We start from the raw sequence: 16,280 nt of genomic DNA, 5'->3' as shown, positions 1-16,280 counted from the left end.
TTCTCTGAAGAACAATTCATCCATGAAAGGTCATTTCACATCAGACTTCCAAAAGAATAACCTTAATTTCATATGAACTAGTTGCATAAAGAGTTGTAGTTATAATAAAAACCCATTGTCAAAAATGCCAGAGAGAATGCCTCTTGTTCTTACTGAATGTATGGCACTGGGTGAATGTCTGTCTAATCGAATATTTCAAAATGTCACACCAAAGGTCTCGTGGAAGCAAAATTTGAATTACAAAAACATTTCCCAAGTTTCCTAAATTTTACAGAAATCTTGGTTTCCATAAAGGAAAAAAGTCTTAAACTGGAAAAATCTTAAAAGTAGAGGACTCCAAAACATACTTGATCGTGGTATCATGCATGAAACAGGACTAACAAAAATTAAGAGAAAGCTCATCACACAGATAAATATGCTATGGACTCAACTAGACTTCTTAATGAATATGAAAATCAAGGCCTCTCTTTTCCTATTTGTTTATCTTTGTTTCTGAAAATTGATTTTCTTTAGAGTAAATATGTTTTTGTGCTGTAAGTTAAATAGCAACAAAAATCTAATGCTGACAGTGGAAAACGCATGCCTCCCTGGCCTTAACAGCTCAAGCAATACCTTTCTCTCAATTTTGTGTAGGCTAGAACTACCCCCTTCCTCTCTACCATTAAACATTAATTGCTCAATTACAGTGTTTTGGGATACTGAAAATTTTGCCTGAGGCTTTTCAGCAAATTCAGCTTTAAAGCAAATGATCCCAGTAGTCAAAATTATTTTCTAAACACAGTACAGAGTTTCCTCTAGAAAGATTATTTAAGGCCTATTACACTTGCTAGGTCCTTACATTACAAAATACTTGGGTGCTTAGTGAGGCTGTTGTCTTTATTTTTCAGTACCTAAATGTAAAAGGAATATTATGTATCTGGGTAGCACAAACTCACGCAAATATACTTAATCTGAATGCAATTTTCTTCATTTTAGACCATTTTGAAAAGGGATATTGAGTTCTGTTTTCAGGGCATTATTTATAAATGCTGAGCTAAAAGATTTATTTATAAAAATACTCTTTCTGTTAAAATTTAAATATGTATATAGATATGATTTGATATGTCCAAAGTCATCACGTTATTTGGACGTATTCTTTCCTAAATCTCTGTGAAAATTTTATCAATTATTTTATAATTTGACAACAAAAAATAAACCCATAGAGTTCTGTGAAGCATTTTCTCATTACTTTTCTCAATGGTTGTTAGCTATTCCAACTCCATTTTACAGAAAAGGAATATGAGGCCCTAGACGGGTGAATGACACAGGCAGGGCATACTGCTAGATATGGGCAGGGCACAGTGAGTCCTATAGGAGTGGAGTCTACAGAAATGAAAACAATGACATAATTAAAAATACTGCTGTGGAAGCTATGATGAAAAGGGGTTTTCCAAGTACAGAGATTTAAAGGATATTTTGATAAAAAGTTGAACATAAATTAAAACATTTGAGATATATTTCAATAAAACAAGTTTAAAATCCTATAGGGAATTCTTTTCAAAATCTTTGTCCTTTATAGTAATTTGGATTTTCATGTATCAGGTTTGCTTGTCTGCCTGTTTCACTTGGAATGCAGCCACCTAATTCTTGAAAAGTGAGACTTCTTGACTGTATGCTTTCCATACAGTCTCCACTCTTGATCTTTATAGTTAACAGAAATAGTGGTGGCTTTATTGTGTTGATGCCATATCATGAAACTCCAGATAGAGCTATATCCTATCAAGTCTTTAATGCTTCTTTCTGCTCTATCTGAGTCTATCATCAAGCTGTACATATAATTATGTACTCCGTATTGTAACATAAGCATATTATTTACTTTTATCTCAAACAGTTTCACCACTGGGATATTTTTTGAAAGCCTGTATTATTTTGCCAGCTGAGACTTTGAAAAAAAGGAGATGAATTTGCTCAGAAGAATTACCTTAAGTGTGTATGTATTTTTCATTCACAACACCAAACCAAACAAAATACAACAAACAACACCACTGAACAATCCCCAAAGAAAAATCTCTAGGAAAAATTTACTTTGATGTAGTCCTAGACTTGCCTTGCACACAGTAGGTATAATAAAATATGTGTTAAACTTAAATTGAATAGACCATTCCTTGTGTCAAGGATATTTCTTTGTGGTGACTTTGACACTGAAGCGATTTGACACTCCTGCAAGCTGGATTCTCTGGGAAGCAGACTTAGATGACAAATGTGCAGGAAGTTTATTAGGGAGTGTTCTGTGTGAAAAAGCTAGGAGTGGGTAGAGAGAAAGGTTTGTCTGTGATCAGTCTCAGTCAAGGCATCAGGCTCATAGGAAGCTTTGAAGATGGGCTGATCCTTCAAATTTGTGTCTTGATGTGATGTGAGGAGTCAGGTTTTATAATCTGGCATTGACCAGCCATTGGATGTGAGCTGTCCCTCTCCTTGACGTTGGACAATGCAGCTTTCTCCAGACGAAGGCAAATTCTGCACGTTGACTGCAGAGAAAGCAGAACTTCTAGTAGCTGGTGTAACAGGAATAAGTCCTGGAACCCTGAAGGTGAATCTGAGAGATGCAACACTATTTTCAACACAGACACTATGGCCAGTGAATTGAATGAAGCAACAATAATAAAAAGGAAAATTTTCCTCTGCCATTCTTCTTCATACTCCATTTTCCAAACTCTATTTCTATTAAAAGGACAGGCATTTTTGTTGTTGTTGTTGTTGTTTGTTTCATTACTTTCAACTCACAGGTAGACTTAGTGAGGTCTGACTTGGCTAATTATTTTGACAATTTCCTATTCATTATTTCACATAGCAGGGAGCCTTTTTGGACCATCAAGCCTGTAAATTTACGATTGCACATTAATCAGTGGAATATAATTGCTAGCTGCTGCCTCTGGGCTCGTGGTGCACTTTATATGCCAGGATACATACAATCAGCCTCCAGGTTTTCTCTGGAACACTTGCCTATCCAACAAGAAAATGAGCATTACTGTAATTGAGAAAATGAACACCTTTGGGTCATTTTCTTATTAGCAATGGTTAGAAACTTATCATTGCATTGCCTTGTTTTGTTTCTCATTATCTTACAAAGGATTGCTGGGCAAAGAGCTATTTGGCATATGTAGAATTTTAGCTTGCTTGGGGGTGGGGAAGAAGGTGAACTCTAAGAGGAGAAAATACTAAGTTCTAATACCATATAGATTCAGTGCCTGGACTTTGCTCATTTGTATATATTTTGCTAGATGTGGTAGGGCAGTGGAAATTGACCTGGGAATTCAAAAAATCTTCCAAAAATACATAGCTGATTTAACTGTATATACATCTGTATATTTTTCTTTTCTGAAAAAGAGAGTCTTTAGCTGTCATTCTATGCTCAAAGTGCTCTATGGCACCAAAAGGTTTAGGACTCGTTACACTGAAAATTGAACAAAAGAAACCACTTCTTTTATTTTCTGGTTTTCAGCTATTATCTCTATGTCAAGCCTAAGCATGCCTTTGGATACTCCACAAGCACCTTCAACTTTCCTACCACCAACTCATCACAAATTAGCCCTGTTTTCCCCATTTCCATTGATAATATCCCATTCACTTAATTGTTCAGTTAGAAATCTAGGCACTCGCTCTTCCTCCTTCCATTGTTCCCCACTTCTGAGATCCACTTAATGACATGGTTGAAACACAGGTATCTTCTATCCTAGGAATCCACTTACCGTGATGGACTCTTGGTGTCCTGCTGCTCAGCTTCATGAAGTCTGTTCAAAATGACAGCTGTTTTGAGGATGGGGGAAATTATGAAGAAGAATTAAGAAAGAATTTCTTTATATCAGAATAGAAGGAAAGAGCCAGTGAGCTCTTGTTTGTGGGGGCAATGCCTAGATTGCTGTTTGTCTTGGGTGGTGAATAGATAGGAGAGGGTCTTTCTCTTTGAAACTTCTTAGCTTAGCATGGTGAATTAATCAAATCTAGATTGGGTTTCAGAAATCAATAATCTTTGAGGTGATTTTGTGTGAACTCTGCTCAATAGCAATACTTCATATTTAGTAAGACAAAGGAAGTTTTTCAGAGTCATACTTTCGGGGAAACATAAATGCCAGCTAAGCAAAGACAAGTTTCTTGTTCCTCACAAAGTTAGGCAGAATTTCCTGGTCGAAGTTTGCCTCACATTCCCAAGCAGAAATTTTTTCCTGAAAGACCTTCTTTTCTGTCCCCCATGTATTCTTACAGTAAATTCATCCATGTAAGCAATTTGCTTTTCTCTGTTTTGGAACTTGGTAGAAACTGACCTTCTGGACTAGTAAAATCTCTGTAGCTAAAAGGAAATATTTTCCTGCCTCACGGGTGCTGACTGATGCTTGAAATTCTAGTAACAAGGAACAAATCCTTTTATCCCACAAGAAAGAATGAGGAATAGGGAGGAAACCAATTAAGTCAACTAATATTTACTGTGTGTCTGCTGGGACTGGTATGGTGCTAAGCCCTTTATTCAGATGTTCTATTTGTATATGTGATCCTCTCTTCTAAGACAGATTTAATTATTCCAGCACAGGAAAACTAATGTCACTGATTTTATGAAATTTGCCCAGAGTCAGTCATCTTTTCTTTAGGGGAAGGACACCAGCATTGTGACCCAGGACAAAATCATTTCCTGCTTGGTCCTCAGCAAGAGTCCTGATGATATTGACTTGTAGCATTTTTGGTTATATTTGTGCTAGGAGGGTGGAGAAAAGAATCTGGAACTAGCTGTAGAGGGAAGAGGCAGTTTGGTGCAGGACTGGCTCTTTACCTATATTAGCTCCACTCTGGTCAACTTCCCTATGCACAATTATGTGACACTGCTGCAGGACTCTGCAAACTTTATTTTCAAGACCCTTTGTTACGGTGGCTCTCTTTTTAGAATTGGTCGAAAGGACGACTATACAGAAGTTGGGAAATGGGAGGAAGAGAGAAATACTTCTCCCATTTCATCTGTTCCTGCAGTGTGAGTCCAGTGGCAGCGTGGGGTCCCAGCAGTAAAAATTAGTAAAAATTAATTCCAGTCTCTAATAACTTCCATCCCTCTAAAAATCCAGTGTCTTCCTACCCACTGAGAGGTACCCGTCATGGCCAATGGTATGCCCTCTCCTCAAAGGCCTGAGGACAACACCACATGCTTCTGGGCCACGTGCTTAGGTTTTTAACCCCTTCTCTTCCCCCTGTTCTTTGAGTTTTAGGGTGGCAACTGCTTCCTACTTGGGCTACCGCGGAGCCCCACTTTCCTCTCTTAGTTGTCCAACACTTGCTGTAAGCAATTTCTTGAATTAAATCTTTGTATTTTAAAATGTTACATTGATATCTGTTTTCCTGACCAGCTGTTGTTTATATTTGTATGTCCAAGCTGCAGAGAGTGGATAAACAGACAGTTGGGCATATGAAGACTAGGGAAAAACGGAACCATTTCTGTTCTGGTTAAGCAAACTGCTGGTTGCATCAACTGTTCGAGGAGGGGTTGTCTTGGCCTAAAAGTTCTTGGACGAAAATGTCTGAATTCCGTGTTGTTCACAATAAGAACATTTCTTATTGCAAGGGTGAGGGCCAAAGAAAAATTCTACACGACATGTCTCCTTAAAGTACTTGCAAGAGGCCACACAAAGGAATCAAATTTCCATATTGTGGCCTTTTTCTCTAAGTCATGTGGTAAAGTGGAAATTTTGTAATTTGACCCTTTATACTAGAGACAACAGAACAGTCTGCTCTGGTGTATCCAATCCCTCCCTTACTTCCGGAGCACTTGAGATCCTATGCAAGATTTGATCCTCCCCAACCACAAATCACCCAGTTTTTCTTTTTACTCAAATGTCAGCAAAGGTTTACAACTGTTTTCTACAAGATCAAATTACCTATTTATTGAAATAAGTTAACTGTAGCTTGCTGACAGAGTATTTCATTTTCAGGAACAGTTGTCAGATTTTTAAAACATTAAAAACCCATCAAAAACTTTACAGGAACTATAGCCAACATTTTGGAAGTGACTTTCTAAAATCTGTTCTGCTCAGGTGTATTCAAGATAATTAACTGGTGTGGTTTTTGCCATATTGTGGGTAGTGAGGCTTTTATTCTTTTTAAATTAATGTGTTTCAGAAATTTTCATGGATCTATTCACCTTGCCTTTTAACAAATGTACATCATGTGACGTGATGGAGATTAATGTGACCATATTACATCGGAAACCTATAATTTCTCCAAAGGTGAGGAAACCTTGTCCCCTTTGGGGAGGTGGGAAGCACACTTATTTATCCTTCTTTTTTTTGGCCAGTATTCTCCTTTACCTTATTCTCCAAATTTGTCACATAATTTCCTTCTAAGGTGCACCAGATGGAATGATCTAAAGACCGGATGTACAAGTCAAAGGATCCCTAAATGCTAAGTGATTTGGAATAAAAAGTCTCAAATCCCATCTGAATCTTCATTTTCTGAAATATGTTTAATGTAATCTTGTCCCATAGTTAATCAATGAAATTAAGATTTCCACAGCCAAACCCCTGGGGTAGTTAAAGATTTTCTTACTATCCCTTGGAGATGCAGTACATGACTCATAGGTTAAATGCTAAAAAAGTCCTGCCTTAGAGAAAGCAATTTAACTTTGTGGAAGGAAGTAATTTCCACATTTATGTGACCTTGGAGCATTTTTAACCTTTTACATCTTGTATGGCTCGGTATACCAACCTAATTTTCCTTGAAACACACTTTTAGAAATACTGTATATAATTGAAAGAATGAAGATGAAGGCATTTAAAGGTCCTTCAGCAAAAAAGTGAGTGACATCTGGAGAAAGATAAGATTCAGTCTTATTTACTTTTTGAAAACATATAAGGCTTCTTATGTCATTTAAGACTCTGTTGAAAAGGATAGAAAAACTGCTTCAAAATGGTTTGAAGGAAATAGAAGGAAATTTAACATTTTACAATATTGAAAAATCAAAGGTAGACTTGACTTCAGACACTGCTAAATCCAGCAATCAAGCAATGTTTTCCTCCACCTCCTTACTCCCATTGTTCCTAGAGCTGTGCATAGTCTGGGGAAGCCCAGTCTCTGTATAGATAGCAGCATGAGAGCTGTGAAATCTCCAGTTGTGTGTTCAGAATAGAGTGAAAGGGAAAGAGACCTCCTTTTTGGTGGAACTTGTGGTGGAGAACTTGAGAAGGGAGCAGTGTGGACCCAAAGAAACAGGATTGTTGTTGTGCCAGATTTACTGTCTGGGGAGACACACAATCAAAATGTTACAACACAATCTAGTGTATCTCCCTGATGTGTTTTTTCTACTGAGCTAACAGGAGAAAATAACAACAACAATAATAACTCTTAAGAACACTCTCTAAAGATCTGTGTACTTTCTTGAGTGACAGAAGTGGTGATGCTTGGAGTGTTGATGGATTCCTATAGGGCACTGGAATAAGTTGGAAAGACACCCTGGCTACAACTCCTCATTGTGAGTGGAAAGGAACATAGATATTGTTGAGCTCCCCTAGATTGGAAATGTGCCCTAGTAAGTGTCCTAGCAGGTGCTCCGTGGGACAAAGAAAGAAGTAGCTGAAGAAAACAGAAGGGAAGAAAGAAATCCAAGACTGACCCTTATTGAATCTCATTCCTTTGGTCGCCATCATTTCTCCAGACCCATGTCTATTTCCTCACAATCTCCTACCCCTTAGAGGATTACCCCAGCCCTTCACTTTGCCACCCTTCTTTCCCTTCCAGATCTGTCAGAATTTGTCTCTATCCATGATTACACAGCCCCTGACCCTGTGGCTTGGATCTAGAAGGCTCCTTATTTCCAGTGCTTGATGACAGATGGAATGTGATTATTTATTATAAATGCAAAACAGTCTTTCCAAGATGGTAATCTGATTGATTTTCTTTCTAGCCACCCATGTCAATATTTTGTATGTATTGAGGTTTCATCTTCTCTATTTCTCTCAGTGAATTTTGATGCTTTTATGGGTTGTTGCACCCCATAGACTGGTTCCCCTACTTGTCCAGCTTTCTCTCACCACACTTAGACTTATACTTTGTTACATCAATGCAAACCCCCTGTAGTTCTCTAGGCATTCGTATGCTGTGTACCTCTAGAAATGGCCTGAGATGAAGATTCCATGATTGAGTAAGAAAGTGCTTTCAGGAGAAACCTGGGATGGAGTAAGGGGAGCAGGATAGGACAGGGAAAGAAGCTGTAAAAGATGGATGGTCAAATGATAACGCTGGTGATCTCTGAAGCATGCATTACATCCCCCAGTTTTTCTACCTTTTATATCTCCAAATCAGTCCATCCTTGACAGTGGCCTCTTTTGGGAAGGCGCTAGCTGTCAAGTATTCCCACATGAGTCACTTTCGTTAGGTTTAGACCAATTGCCAAGAAGTCAAGTGCCACTGTGAGCTGTTAGCAACCAGTACTCAGAGCTTCTGGGATATTGACTAAACTGCAATAAGTGCTTGCTTAAGTAATTCATCCCTGGAGAAACCATCAGTCCCCACTCCTCCCTTTGATCTACTGCCTGAAAACATGACTTGATACGGTGTATTTCAAACTTCAGCCTGTATCAGAATCAACTCAGGGCTTGGTGAAACTCAGCTTGCTGGCTCTTGCTCTCAGAGATTTTGATTTGGAAACTGGGGTAGAGCCCAGTTGTTGCATAGAGCAACACCACGCTGATAAACAGGAGTCAGGAGTCCTGAGGCAGCTTACATAATGCAGGATGCTGCTGAAAAGCAAAATCAATTGAGAGGAAGGAGGACAAAGAGAAAAGGGAGGCAGAGTCTAGAAAAAGTGCTTTATCATCTGCAGTATCAGGGATTGGGAGTCTGCCCTCCAGGCACTTCTCATCTGCTTGATGACTTGCTATTATAATTGAGATTAAGCTCCAGTTCCCCAGTGATTTCACCCTTATCAACAAGGTGTTCCACTGATCAGCTTCTGGGGTCCCTTGTTATACAGCTGTCCTCAGCAGCCACCCCCCCTTCCCCATTCCCAGTCATACCCCATGATGCATAGCCTTCCCAGCCTGATCCTGCTTTGTGCTCTTGTTTGATTTGAAAAGCACCTTGTAGGGTTGGGCTCCTGTACCTAACTGAATGGGTCATTTTAACCTTGCTTAAGATTTAGAACAGTAGGTAACAAAATGGGGGCCGAACAGGCCGCTTAGGAGTAGCAGACCCACACCCAATAATTTATATTTCTAACAAGTTCCCATGTTCTGTTGATGGTGTTTGTCTGAATCCCCAACTCTCTGAGAATGTGTGGTTTTATACATTCTACCTTCCCTTCTTAACTTAATTGATCTATAACCACCCTAAGGAAAACTTCTTATTTATTCATATCCTCATCACTCCTCTTCACATTGAACGAGCCATTTTTTGTTTGTTTGTTTGGTTTGGTTTCACTGACAACACCCCGTGCACTTACCACACTATGTAAGAGTTTTGTTTCAGGTAGTAGTGGAGAGTTATGAGGACTCAACCAGAAGAGTGAAGGATGGCACATGTTTAGACTTCAAAGGAAAAGCTTCTACTGGATTTCTCTTAAAAATGAATCATTTCTCATTACCTCATAGACCTTTGAGAACAGTACTCTGTCACATTCATCGTGATATATCTGAGATCTTAGAATTTTACCTGATTCCTTGTACGGGTCCAATATAGGTCTATTAAACTGAACAATGTCAATCTTGGTTTCGTGGAAAAAAATGTTTAGCTTACCTATGTTAATAAGTGACATAAGTGAAATACTTGCATAAATGTGTGTTTAATTCAGTTATGGGAAATAAAATAATTTACAAATAAACCTTGAAGAATAAATTTATTTTTCAGTTGAAGCTTGCCTTCTCTAGGACACAGTATTTATCCCTCAATATATGTAGGAAGGTATTAGTATGACTTTTTATACACACACAAATGAGTCACTTCCAGAAATAAGCACCATTTCTGCCCCAACACTTACTTAATTCATGAACCTGTAATTTGCTTTTGGAAAAATCATCTCATGAAATGATGATGACTTGAGGTTTCAGACACCTGGCACAGAACTAGAAAAAAAGTAAACTTTGTGGCAACGCTGCAAAGAACAAAATGTAAGCCGCGTTTAGTGTCAGTAGCTGTTAAATACACGCATTCACAGTGGCAGACAACCTTCCTTTAGAAAACACAGGCCAGTGACAGAAGATAACAAATACATGCCATTCTCTGTGAAAGTATGAGTGTTCTCTCCAGAAGAAACATGATAATTGGGGAAAAAATTAGAAAAAGGTGACTTTGGTAGAGTGGCTAAGGAGTATATAATGTAATGGCTGTTTGGGTATATATTCATCAAAGCTGTTGACATAGTTCTCTTATTAGCTAATATTTTAAATGTTGTTTTAAGGAAATAGCACATCTGTAAAGCACCAGAAGCAAGAGGGTCTGGAGTGGTTGCTGTTAAACCTCTTTGCTAATTGGACACGCCAGCCACTGTTGCACCATTAGTCTGCAGCTGTACCTGACAGGCTAAACAGCCTGAGCAAACCCAGCATTTGGAATTAATGTGTTTACTTTAAGAAACACAAAGTCTGATTCAATTAGCATCCAAAGTCATGGAGCTACAGAATTTAATGTTGAAGGCTTTCTTTCATTTTCTTTTTAAATAAAATTTCTACTACAGCATTTACAGAACCTAAATTAATGATGAAGAGATGTATTACTTTTGTCTTAGAGGCTGAAAACATAAAAAAGTTGGATTAAAATTATGAAGCTACTCTGACATGATATATTAAGAACTCTGAATGATGCCTAGGGATGTAGAAGAGGAGAAAAACACTTGAGTAAGTAAACAGAGTTTATGAGACTTGTTTATGCCAGGAAAGCAGGATGAATATTTCTGACTAAAAGTTAATTAACTATTTTGCCTCAGCGAGCCAATTTGTCGTCTTAAACTTTGATTCATTAACTGCAGACTGAGAGGGTTGCTTGTTCCTTGGTGTACTCATAGACTGAGTTTGTGTTAAATGGTGCTGTGAGATATTGTCTGTTCTTTCCAATTGAAACTAACGGAAAAGGCTATTATACTGCAAGTAAGACTTTTTAAGTGGCAGTAAGTAGATGGGTAGTCTTTCAGAGCAAAGCCTAAGAACTATATGGCTTAATTGCAAAGCTAATCAACCCTTATTAAATAAAACAAGGGCAAATCCAGGATTTTCGAGTCTGCACATTTAATGGGGCATGGAAGTTGCCCAGTTGGCAATTCTGAGATCTTAAGACTCATGAACTAATGGTTTCTGCCTGCCCCTTTAGGATTTGCCACTTGGAGGCTGTAACCTTCTTTGAAAAAGTAAGTTTCTTGTGATGACAAAATAAATCTCCATTTGTCAAGATATTGGCTTTATTTCTAATTGCGACATATTTTATGCAAAACCATGTGCTGGATGTGGAACACCTTGGGTAAATGAAAAGTAAAGACACCTTATTTAGAATTTTCGTAAGTCATTTCATTAGTCATTCTAACTTTTTCCCTAGTATAATGACCTTTGAAGATTTTAATCACAGCTATGGAAGGAAATATTTGAGGGGTCAGAGTACATGTTATTTAAAGGGAAAATTTGTACCCAACCACACTTACCTATACATGGCTAACTCTATATCCATAGGACATATATTTGGGAATATTTGTGAAAATCCCAGAACTTTGGTGAATTGGTTCAAATAGAAATAGAAGAAATATCATTCTTCACAAAAAATATCATTCTTCACATTCAGCACAAACATGTCACCCACCCTTTATGTGAACCTCAGTCCTGAGCTGTCTCCTTCACCCTGTCATGAAAGGCAGCCCTTCTTGGAGCAGCTTCGTCATGTGTGCTGGTATAAGACCCCTTCAATGTGGACTAGACTGTAAGCTCCATGAGGGGAGGACCCTGTGTGTCAGAATTGTATGCCCACTTCTTGGAACAGTGCCTATGGAATGAATAATGGAATGAATGATGAATGAACAAATGAATGATTGCATCTGGGCACTGAAAATGTATTGAGAATGTTGTAGTGTTGTTTTGAGAAGGTTGTAGTGATTTGAGAAGGTTGTGGTGGTGTTTTGTTTAATAATGAGCTAAGCTAGATTTCAGTGTTGGATTTATGGGCAGCCAAACAGTGACTAAGCACAATGTGTGCTTCAAGGGATTAAAATTTTTGTTCTTTTTCTTACTATGTAACTTTAGCAAGCTATTTAATCTCACTAAATCCTGATTTTATCACTCCTAAATCAGAGTTAATAATGATAATACCTTTCTTATAGGCTTACTGTGAGGAATGAAAATGGTCATGTTTGTTGAACACCTACTCCTCAGCAGGAAGACGACATGAAACTGCCATGCGTTATGACCTGATTCATCTGAAAGTGGAATTTGTTTTCAAAGAGAGTAAGCAAATGCTGGTATTTTTAGGTGAGGTTTTATAAACACAGAAAGATTTAACTAGCAGTAATTTACAAACCAACACTTGCTGTTTCAAAGATTCTAGCCTGGGATATGTACTGAAAATGATCTACATTCATGCCCGCTGTCTTGACTCAAAATGAAACACAGATATTGAACGAGTTGACTGTGTCTCATTGTATCGAATGAATATAGGCAAGTCTGACATTAGTATGGGTAGTAAGAACAAAAAAAAAATGGGCAGAACCTTTATTCAGATTAAATGTCCCTACATTATAAAGTAACCAGCAATATAATCACAAATGTGAAGCAGAAATCTTGTCAAGATTCCCGAGATGCTAAATTTTAGAATTTTTTTTTTTTTTTTTGTGTGTGTGTGTTGAGGGTGTGTGTTGAGGGTGAGGGTGAGACAAATTGAGAGAGAAGTTTTTGGAGGAATGGATGTCTAAAACTTTTAACATGGCATACTGAAACAGTGGAATTTGACCTTGATGGAAATCATAGAAAATCAGTTATCCTTTGAAAAGCAGTTTTACATGTTCCCCTAAGTAAAGAGGACTACTGCCCTGGAGAGGATATATTTTTTTATCCTCATAGCTTGGCATCAAGTGCTCTATCTTTGGTCCACAGTTGGTGCATGTAAATTCTTCCCTATGCAGTGAACAAGAAGGGATTGTTCTTCATTTCTTGCAGCCATATTATCTCCATGGGCAAATTCCCTCACCTCTTCAACACCTACACTAAAGTTGCCATTATAGGCTGCTATTCCTTCAGGCAGTTTTGGTGTTGATTTTTGTGATTTACTCACTTGTCTCAGCCAAAAGAAAACACACACTTGCACACACACAATGTTGAAGATTCAAGCAGCTCCTTTAAAAATTGTGCTAAAAAGCATATAACATACAATTTACCATGTTAACCATTTTTAAATAGTTAAGGGCTTTAAACCAGTTCAGCCACGTTCAGTATATTTATATTGTTATAAAATAGATCTCTAAAACCTCTTAATATGATAAATGAAAACTATACTGATTGAATGACAAGTTATTTTTCCCCACTCCCAACCTCTGGAAACCACCATTAAACTTTCTGAGTTTGACTGCTTTAGATACCTCATAATACAGTGATTGTCTTTGTGAATGGTTTATGAACTTACTGTAAAGTCCTTAGTTTCATCTGTGTTGTGGTATGGGACAGAATTTCTTTTTAAAGACTGAATAATATTCCGTTATATGTTTGTCACGGATTTTCTTTATCCATTTATTCATTGATGGGCATTTGAGTTGCTTCCATCTTTTAACTCTTGTGAATAATGTTGGGATGAATGTGAGTGTAGAAATATTTCTTTGTGATCCTGTCCAAACAGCTATTTATTCAAAGTTACTGGAGATTAAATCCAAATCAGAATGGAATGGAGCCAATAACATGGAAAGTTGTCATTACTGGATTTAAGCTAGCAAATTTCTTGTTATTTATTAAAAAAGAATATAGGGTGGGCCTCCCCTGATGGTGTAGTGGTTGAGTGCTGGGCTGCAAGGCTGCCTGCAGCCTCTGCAGCACCGGTTCATTCCCCGGCCTCTGCAAAGGGTCCCACCAAAAAAAAAAAAAAAAAAAAGAATATAGGGTTCACCGCTGAGATCTCTGTGATTCCTAAATGAATGTTTATTATGAAGATATGTGTCCTTTTTGTTTCTCACAATGCCCACCACTACTTCCTGCATTTCAGCTCTTTGAGTCATTTTGATATGCTCCTGCTTCATGTTTCTCCTTGTCCTGGGTTTTTATCTTTCCTTCCATATCAGACAAGTGCATAGGATCCTCTTACATCTTTGAGATTTTCCCTTCTCCTTTCTATGTTCTGCGTCCTAAGCATTCACTCTTTCTTTAACTTTAATAATTTACTTATTTATATATATTTTACATCATTGTTTATTTTTTTTCCCTAAGCAATTACTCTTCTTCCTGTTTGTTACTCTGAGCCACAAGTGTGGAGATAAGGAATAGGAAAGTAGGAGGGGTTGTCACTAGGTTGCAATAGCCTCTTTGATCTTCAGTTGTGCCTAACTAGAAAAATAATGAATAAGTGTTTAATTTTTTTTATTTTATATAATTCTTACATGCATTTTCATTTTGGTATTTTCCCCATACAATTGCACCCCCCTTTATTTTGACCCTAGTCCTTCCTCTCCCTGCCCCTCTCCCTTCTCCTCCCCACCCCCTTTTCCTCCCCCCTCCAAGTGTGTCTCTGGTTTATAGTTGCTTGTTGATTTTGATTTAGAAAAATAATGAATAAATGCATGCATGATTACACAATACCTTATATATTATTGATTTCTGTTGACCTGACTTGTAAAATGTTTGGCTGATATTTGAGAGTATGGAAAAGGGCTTTGTATCAAGTAGAGATTTAAGATTCAGGAGTTGTCGCCTGTGTTCTTGTCCTGGTTTCATAGAGGACATAGGCACGACAGCCTAAAGTCATTCATGTGCAGTCAGGATTATGAGGTTCAATATTCCAGAGAGGATGTGAGAGGGCCGGTGATCAAGGCAATGAAGGTTGGCTTGGTAGGGGTCGGGCACTCCCTATCCATCATCACAATTGAGAGCCAAAGTGTATGGAAAATGTATCAGAGATCAAGAAAGAAGTGAGACCAGTGTATATGAATGTGTGCAGAGAGAGACCAAACCTAGGCAAATTAGTTATCAGGAATGGCACCAAAGCAGTAAGTATTGAGACATTTACAGAGTTCATGGATCAATAATATTAATATCACTATTTTTTTTAAGATTTATTTATTTATGCATACAAGAACTGGGGTACAGGCCAGAGGTGTGGGAGAGGGGTGAGAGGATTCACCATAGACAGAGTGGGGAACAGAACAGGCAGATTGACCAAAGTACACTGCTGAGGGGAGCAGTGGATGAGTCAGGAGAGGTCTGCTGTGCCATGTATGCAGCTCCCTGGCTGGCCAGGAATCGAACTCGTGCTGCAGTGGCTACGGGTAGTTTCACAGGTTATGTCTTAACCCTTGGGCCACCAGGGAGGCCCCAATATTAATATCACTATTAATAGTTGTACTTATTGACTACTTAATCTGTGCCAGATACTACTAAGTACTTTTCATGCATTGTGCCATTTAATCCTCACTACAACCGTATGAGGTAAGTTTTATTATTATCTGAATTTTACAAATGAGAAAAACAAGTTTCAGGCAAGTTAAGTAACTTTCTCATGGACACAGTAAATGGGAGAGTTTTCAGACTTAATACTGCTTTCTGGTTGTAAATAGATAGGAACTGGTCTGAGTGAATAAGAGGATAAGTAAAATGTCACATAATTTTCTGCATTATACCGTTATAGTACATTTCCTGGTAAATAACAGATATCGTTTATCATTGATTTGGATTCAATGACTTTGTTTAAATAAAAGCAATTCCATCAAAATTCAATAGATGTTTATGTATAATCAAACAAAAAAATTGGTATGAGTGGAAACCTTAAGTTTTGAATTTTTGAGAGAAGGTTTTCAAACATTTAGTTCCCAAATGCAGTCCCATACTTTCCACAATTGTCTAAATTCTTGTTCAAAAATAGTGCCACTGTTGAGAAAGATGTCAGCATTGACATCCACATTTTAAGAGTTAAAAACATCTGGCTTCCCAGACAGACTATCTTTTTTGATTTTGCAATCATATATCTGGCATAAATGTTTTGAAGGACAAGTTGGGGCATTGATCTGAGCCTTTGCAACTTGAGAATGAATCTTACGTTGGGAGAAGGAACTGCAAGACTACAATTGTGCATGGGCGAAGGTTGGGTGGGATGGGAAGAATGTT

General features: G+C 37.9%; 1 pseudogene across 1 annotated transcript in view; it reads right to left on the bottom strand.

Annotated features, from left to right (window-relative positions):
• Nucleotides 1–16,280, bottom strand: part of LOC311173657 (pre-mRNA-splicing regulator WTAP-like) — a 70,275-nt pseudogene that overhangs the window by 14,963 nt on the left and 39,032 nt on the right. The window contains exons 2-3 of the transcript in view: nucleotides 3,729–3,786; nucleotides 2,426–2,563 (exon numbers count right to left, since the gene is read on the bottom strand). The product of the transcript in view is annotated as a pre-mRNA-splicing regulator WTAP-like (transcript). The remainder of the gene's footprint in view (nucleotides 1–2,425; nucleotides 2,564–3,728; nucleotides 3,787–16,280) is intronic.

This window comes from Talpa europaea, assembly GCF_964194135.1.
Source record: "Talpa europaea genome assembly, chromosome: 7".
In the NCBI taxonomy this organism is placed as follows: Eukaryota; Metazoa; Chordata; class Mammalia; order Eulipotyphla; family Talpidae; genus Talpa; species Talpa europaea.
Note: the sequence above shows the minus strand (reverse complement) of the source record. Positions and strands in the feature narration are given on the sequence as shown.